General features: G+C 44.6%; 1 non-coding gene across 1 annotated transcript; it reads left to right on the top strand.

Moving 5' to 3' along the window:
* The first annotated feature begins 3,818 nt into the window (after positions 1-3,818).
* Positions 3,819-3,925, top strand: LOC136327856 (U6 spliceosomal RNA). Its single transcript, XR_010729917.1, has one exon. It is a non-coding gene; the product is annotated as a U6 spliceosomal RNA (small nuclear RNA).
* Positions 3,926-6,961: the final 3,036 nt, after the last annotated feature.

Raw genomic sequence — 6,961 nt, 5'->3', positions numbered from 1 at the left:
ATGCGGACCTTTATAAGGAGGTGTTCTTGGGGTCAACCCCTGTGGAAAGGAAGGGAAGGAAGCAGGAGTGGGTAAGGGGAAGAGCTGGGTTGTGACAGAGCCTCAGTGGCCTCAGCTAAGCTCACCGGGAGCTCTGAAGCTGAGCTGGTCCGGCAGCACTGCCCTGAGTTAGTATGAGAGGGCTGAGTATAGTCCCTTGTGTTGACCAGTCTAAAGATATGACTGCCTCTGAGAAGAGGGCATGGCCTTGGTGCCATGGTTTCCTTTATCTGTGGGAAAGCCACAGACAGGGTCTCAGCTGTGAGCTGTCAACCCCTCTGACAGCTAAGGAAATGCACGCCTCTGCCCTAAAGGGCGATCAGGGCAGTGCACCATGACATTCGCTAACAGCCCCCCAGACCACAGCCGGGGATCCATTCTCCTCTTCTCTCATCTCTGGACTCTGAATAAGGAACCCAGAAACAGTGAATCAAGGAACAGGAGCCTCAACACTCCCTGACTTGGGCCTCAGACCAAGCTGTTCACTTTTGCTTCTATTTCACAGCGTCTTATGCAAACCTCAGAACCCCCTTTAGTACCTCCTTAGATAATAATAAGTACTCAATAGATATGAATGAATTCTAAGTACTTTAAATGGATTAACTCATTTAACAAAACAACATTGTGAGGTGGATACAATATTGTTATGTGTACTTTTTTTTTTTTATTCATTTTAGAAAGGAGAGAGAGAGGGAGAGAGAGAGAAGGGGGGAGGAGCAGGAAGCATCAACTCCCATATGTGCCTTGACCAAGCAAGCTCAGGGTTTCGACCGGCGACCTCAGCATTTCCAGGTCGATGCTTTATCCACTGCGCCACCACAGGCCAGGCAGTTATGTGTACTTTATAGAGGAGGAAATGAAGACACAGAGAGGTTAGGTAATTTGCCTAAGGTCACACAGTCTGTACTTGGTGGAAACAGGATCTAACTTGAAGAGCCTTGTTCCAGACTCAGTCTTTTTTTTTTTTTTTTTTCTTTTCCATTTTTCTGAAGCTGGAAACAGGGAGAGACAGTTAGACAGACTCCCGCATGCGCCCGACCGGGATCCACCCGGCACGCCCACCAGGGGCAATGCTCTGCCCACCAGGGGGCGATGCTCTGCTCATCCTGGGTGTCGCCATGTTGCGACCAGAGCCACTCTAGCGCCTGGGGCAGAGGCCACAGAGCCATCCCCAGCGCCCGGGCCATCTTTGCTCCAATGGAGCCTTGGCTGCGGGAGGGGAAGAGAGAGACAGAGAGGAAAGCGCGGCGGAGGGGTGGAGAAGCAAATGGGCGCTTCTCCTGTGTGCCCTGGCCGGGAATCGAACCCGGGTCCTCCGCACGCTAGGCCGACGCTCTACCGCTGAGCCAACCGGCCAGGGCCAGACTCAGTCTTAACCAGCATGTTCCTGTGGTTAGTGGTTAGTGGTTAGTGTTAATGTAGATAATGGATATACATGGATAGACAGAAGGATGTAGATGGGTAGATAGGTAGATGGAGAGAAAGATTAGCAAATGAATGGACAAATTGATGGCTATATGGATGGATGGATGGATGGATGGATGGATGGATGGATGGATGGATGGACGGACGGACAGATGGATTCCTTGTTCCTAGCCTTCTTGAAATTTTCCATCCTACTACTATAGTTACCTCCTATCCTTGGCTGTATCCACACAAACAGGGAACATGGCCCAGCTCCAAGCAAGGAAGACAGACCTAGATTTTCACCTTTTGGCTCTCACCTTCAGCCAAGAGATGATGGGACAATGTAACAGAAGGAGACCTCAGAAGCAAGGGTAGAATCCCAAGCCTGCTAGTTTAGTGGCCTGGGGATAGCCATTCTCTCTCTCTCTCTCTCTCTCTCTCTCTCTCTGAGGCCTCTCCAGCCACCACACCTGTAAAATGCAGGGTCTGGAACTTGTAGACCAGACACCCTACAATTCTTTGAAGTGGAAACTCAGGCTAGGGCATTTGTTCCTCCTTCACCTCTGGGGACCAGCTGACTTCCAGTTCGGGTCTTCCAGGCACCATCTCCTCCACCGCCTCTTTGTACAGCCTTCCCCCACAATGTTATCGTACTTTGGGCATTTTTCTTCTCTACTCTCACTGTGTTTCTGTTCATCTTAATGCTTCATACTCCGAACCATGGAGTAGCCATGGCTGAACATGTACTGGGGCTGCCCGATTTCCTCCCTGTCTGGGCATGTGAGTGCTTAACTGCTATTTCCTTTTTTTTTAATGCCGGACAGGCAGCACCCAGCCCTGGAGGGGAGACGCACAGCTGAGCTGTGGTTCTTCTGAGAGACTCTGAGTCTTGGAACCCAAAGCCCTACAGGAAGGCTTTCTAAGGCAAAGAATTTTGGAGCTCCTACAGTCCCAACTCCCTGGATTAGCAGCCTGGGACCAGACAATGCAGCACAATGGGAACGATTCCAGCAGTCTGGGCTAGGCTTTTTCTCTGACTGTGGGTAAGTCACATCCCTTTTCTGCCTTAAATTTTCTCTCTGGAGAATGAGAGCTCAACCAGTCCATACATTCATGCAAAGGGAATCAGATTGCCTGGTTCGTATCTCAGCTGCGCCACTTACCAGAAAAGACACTTACTTCTCTAAGACTCAATATTCTCATCTGTAAAATGGGGATGATAAGACCAGCCACTTCACAGGGCTCTTTTAAGATGTAAATGAGATCATGTCTGGAAAGTGCAAAGTACCAAGTAAAAGCTCAGCGATTATTGGTGTTACTGCAATGTTAGAAAAGAGAAAGAAAGGGGAGAGCTGACAGCAGATGGGCAGAGGTATATATTCAAAATTTCCAGGTGTTCCTACCCAGTCTGGCTAAGCTGAACCCTCCCTTCGCATCTTTTCTCCTTCTCCAGAATGCCTGTGTCCAGCACACAGAATGAAATGGACAGGACATCTTACAGACTGCGGTTAGGGATATAAAGAGGGCCAACACTTGAGAAATGACTTGACAATGCTTTTTAAAAGTCTTAAAAATAGGTATACCCTTTAGCCTTAATAACACCACAGCTGAGATAGGAGGACAGTGTCTGATACAGAGAAAAAGATATAAGTATAAAGTATTCATCTGAGTTGTTTGTAATCACAAAAGCTTGGAAATGGCTTAGCAGTCATTAAGAGGGGAATGTTTGCCTGGCCAGGTGGTGTGCAGTGGATAGAGCGTCGGATTGGGGATACGGAAGACCCAGGTTCAAGACCCCGAGGTCGCCAGCTTGAGCGTGGGCTTATCCGGTTTGAGCATAGCTCACCAGCTTGAACCCAAGGTCGCTGGCTCGAGCAAGGGGTTACTTGGTCTGCTGAGGGCCCATGGTCAAGGCACATATGAGAAAGCAATCAATGAACTACTAAGGTGTTGCAATGAAAAACTGATGATTGATGTGTCTCATCTCTCTTCGTTTCTGTCTGTCTGTCCCTATCTATCCCCCTCTCTGACTCTCTTTCTGTCTCTGAAAAAAAAAAGGGGGGGGAATGTTTGAGTGGAGGTTTTTTAGTTTATTTGCAAGTCATTTATAATAACAGGGAAAGGCGTAAGAAAATAAGCAAATGAATAAAAAGAAAAAATATATTTACATATATAGAAAGAATGGTGTAAAAAAAACCCAACTCCCCCAAGAAAACACTGCAGAGAAGCAAAGTTTATATGCTAAAATGTAAAGTGTTTATATCTGAATCGTAGGGTTTGAGTGGTATTTATTTTCTAACTTTTCTACAAGTATAACATTTGTGTATATTTTTTGTTAGTATATTTCTAAGTTAAAAATATATTTAGAAATAGTGCTCGCTTCGGCAGCACATATACTAAAATTGGAACGATACAGAGAAGATTAGCATGGCCCCTGTGCAAGGATGACACGCAAATTCATGAAGCGTTCCATTTTTTAGAAGTAGAAAAAAATTTAAAAAAAAAAAAAAAATATATATATATATAGTTAGAAATAGCCTGACCTGTGGTGGTGCAGTGGATAAAGCGTCAACCAGGAATGCTGATTGTCGGTTCGAGATCTCAGGCTTGCACAGTGGAGGCACAGACGATATGAGAAGCAACTATGAATTGATGCTTCCCTCTCCTCCCCCCTCCCTTTCTCTCTGGCTCCCTCCTCTCTAGAAGCAATCAATAAAAATTTAAATATATATGTATTTAGAAATAAAACTAGAAGGAAGTAAACCAAAATGTTAGCAGCAATTGTCTTTGGATGGTATAGGCATTATATTTTCTTTCATCAATACTGTATTTTTTTAATAGATTTAGTGTTTACTTACTGAACATTGTATTTTTCTTTAATGAACATATATTAGAAGTATATATAGCTTAAATACATTATTATTGGCTAGTTTTAAAAAATCACAAATATAACATGCTCACATTAAAACAATTCAATCTGTATACAAAGGTATAAGATGAAAAGTAAGTTTTTAAAAAATGTATTTATTGATTTTAGAGAAACATCGATTTGTTGTTCCACTTATTCATGCACTCATTGGTTGATTCTTTTTTTTTTTTTTACAGAGACAGAAAGAGAGTCAGAGAGAAGGATAGACAGGGACAGACAGACAGGAACGGAGAGATGAGAAGCATCAATCATTAGTTTTTCATTGCACATTGCGACACCTTAGTTGTTCACTGATTGCTTTCTCATATGTGCCTTGACCGCGGGCCTTCAGCAGACTGAGCAACCCCTTGCTCGAGCCAGTGACCTTGGGTCCAAGCTGGTGAGCTTTTGCTCAAACCGGATGAGCCCACGCTCAAGCTGGCGACCTCCGGGTCTCGAACCTGGGTCCTCCGCGTCCCAGTCCGAAGCTCCATCCACTGAGCCACCGCCTGGTCAGGCTCATTGGTTGATTCTTGTATGTGCTCTCAAACTTGAAACTTTGGTGTATTGGGATGATGCTCTAACCAATTCAGCTACCTGGCCAGGACCAAAAAATAAAGATTTTTGACTCGTTTTTACCCCTTAGTGTCCTTCCCCAAAGTAACTGCTACCAGTTTCATCTGTGTCTTTCCAGAAATTTTCTGTGCATATATACTTAGTTATGATTATCCATGTGTGTATATATGTATCCATATGTGTGTGTGTGTGTGTGTGTGTATATATATATATATATATATGGAGAGAGAGAGAGAGAGAGAGAGAGAGAGATTCACACACAAAAAAATGATCCTAAAACTTGCTTTGTTATTCAATAACTTTTGGGTATTTTTGTGTATATGATACTCTTTTTTTTTTTTTTTCTTTAAGCTGGAAACCGGGAGAGACAGTCAGACAGACTCCGGCATGCGCCTGACCGGGATCCACCCGGCACGCCCACCAGGGGGCGATGCTCTGCCGAGACCAGAGCCACTCTAGCACCTGGGGCAGAGGCCAAGGAGCCATCCCCAGCGCCCGGGCCATCTTTGCTCCAATGGAGCCTTGGCTGCGGGAGGGGGAGAGACAGAGAGGAAGGAGGGGGGGTGGAGAAGCAAATGGGTGCTTCTCCTATGTGCCCTGGCCAGGAATTGAACCCGGGTCCCCCGCACGCCAGGCCGACGCTCTACCGCTGAGCCAACGGGCCAGGGCCTATGATACGCTTTATATGCTATAATTACTGAAAAATGTTTCCACTGTAATATCACATGATGATTTTTTTTTTAATTTTTTTACAGAGGCAGAGAGTGAGTCAGAGAGAGGGATAGACAGGAACAGAGAGAAATGAGACGCATCAATCATCAGTTTTTCATTGCGAAACCTTAGTTGTTCATTGATTGCCTTCTAATTTTTTTTTTTAATTTATTCATTTTAGAGAGGAGAGAGAGAGACAGAGAGAGAGAGAAGAGAGAGAGACGGGGGGAGGAGCTGGAAGCATCAACTCCCATATGTGCCTTGACCAGGCAAGCCCAGGGTTTTGAACCGGCAACCTCAGCATTTCCAGGTCGACGCTTTATCCACTGCGCCACCACAGGTCAGGCCTGATTTCCTTCTCATATGTGCCTTGACCGCAGGCCTTCAGCAGACCGAGTAACCCCTTGTTGGAGCCAGCGACCTTGGGGCCAAGCTGGTGGGCTTTTGCTCAAACCAGATGAGCCCACACTCAAGCTGGCGACCTCGGGGTCTCAAACCTGGGTCCTCTGCATCCCAGTCCGACGCTCTTTCCACTGCGCCACCGCCTGGTCAGGCACAAGATGATTTATTTAATCTTTTGCTGTTGACCATCAAAGTGGGTGATGAACATCAAGGTTGTTGCTAGCTTTTGTTTTGATAAACACTGCTGCAATGAACATATTTATTTTTACTATTTTACCTTTTCACATTAATGTCAGCATACTTGTGGAATAGAATTTTACTTTATTTACTTATTATTTTTTTATTAATTTTAAAGAGACACACAGAGAAAGGGAAGCATTCATTTGTTGTTCTACTTAGTTGTGTGTTCATTAGTCCCTTCCTGCATGTGCCCTGACTGGGGATCAAACCCAAAACCTTGGCATATAGGGGCAACGCTGTAACCAACTTAGCGACCTGGCCAGGGCAGGGTGGTTTTATATTTTATTTTCTCAGTGTTTTACGTTGAGTATGAATTCCTTTTCTATTCAGAAAACAATGTTACAGATATTATGAAAAAAAATCTTTTTTTAATTACAAAAGGCAGCACACAGTCATTGTAATTAGTAAAAAAATAAATTTTATACAATAATGTAAATAATGTCCCTCTCCCCCAAATTCAATCTCTTAGGTAAACAATTTTCAAAGTCAGATGAGACTATTTCCATACTTTTTTCTGAAGCCTGTTATTTTTACAACAGAAAAGAATGAGCAAAAAACCTTTTTAAGAAAAGTTTTTGTTATTGTTAATTTAAAGCCTCCCTTGGCCCTTTGGCAGGCCATCCGTCCCTACCTCCCACTCTACCAAGCCGTTTGCTCTCTTTCCACGTCCAAACATCT

Source organism: Saccopteryx bilineata, chromosome 2, assembly GCF_036850765.1.
Source record: "Saccopteryx bilineata isolate mSacBil1 chromosome 2, mSacBil1_pri_phased_curated, whole genome shotgun sequence".
Lineage (NCBI taxonomy): Eukaryota > Metazoa > Chordata > Mammalia > Chiroptera > Emballonuridae > Saccopteryx > Saccopteryx bilineata.
The sequence above is the reverse complement of the archived record's forward strand: the minus strand, read 5'-3'. Positions and strand labels throughout refer to the sequence as shown.